Below are 881 nucleotides of genomic sequence, written 5' to 3'. Positions count from 1 at the left end.
GTTATTTAGCTCGGTGGCCATTGTGCCACAAAATAAACATGCCGAGTCATTTTGCTCGGTGCTCATTGTGCCACAAACTAAACATACCGAGTTATTGATTTATGAATATGACCAATTTAACTTGTAAAAACGGATTCAACCTGAGATCGGGTTTTACCTGCAACATATACACCTTGCAATTGGGCAACTGTATGTACTTCTTTCAAATCTCGACCCTTCCCGTTCACTGTTAGCAAGCAAAAATTGTTTTATTTGTAAGAATTATTAATGTATAACGCAGTTATTTATTGTTTCCTACGAAATTCAGGTCGAAGATTTGAAGTGTAATCAATCTACTTTTTGCTGGCCTTTTATCCTATTTCATCTCTTTCAGTTTCCAACTCTCTAATTATCTCAGTCGTTCGTTACATATTTAGAATAGATCCATTCTAGGTCACGTTACTGAGGAGGTCTTGCCCAAGTTCGTTCAGACGGATAACACGTCTCTACTACGTTAAAACGGACCATAATTCGGATTTTTTTTCTGATTTTCAGTCCTCTCTGATAGTTACACTAAATCGGATTTTGCCATGGCATGCGTTGACATCGGTTTTGTCAGATGGGAAGAAACGGCAACCCGAAATGATTGGTATTCGTTTTTCAATTTCTCGGAAAAACTGCTTTCGTTTTTCGGTTTTATGCAACACTTCATTGAAATTCGTGTCATGCATGATCATTGTCCAAAAATAACAATGTTACTGGAATGTTAATATATGTAGAGTGATCTATTAAAGCAAAACCCACAATAGGATACCATAAATAATCATACCAGTGTTCACGGATCTCCGAGTTTCGCCAAGAGTTTGACAAACTGTATTATCTCTCTTTGTCCTCTCTGTCGC

Source organism: Montipora capricornis, unplaced genomic scaffold (assembly GCF_036669925.1).
Source record: "Montipora capricornis isolate CH-2021 unplaced genomic scaffold, ASM3666992v2 scaffold_499, whole genome shotgun sequence".
Taxonomy (NCBI): domain Eukaryota; kingdom Metazoa; phylum Cnidaria; class Anthozoa; order Scleractinia; family Acroporidae; genus Montipora; species Montipora capricornis.
Note: the sequence above shows the minus strand (reverse complement) of the source record.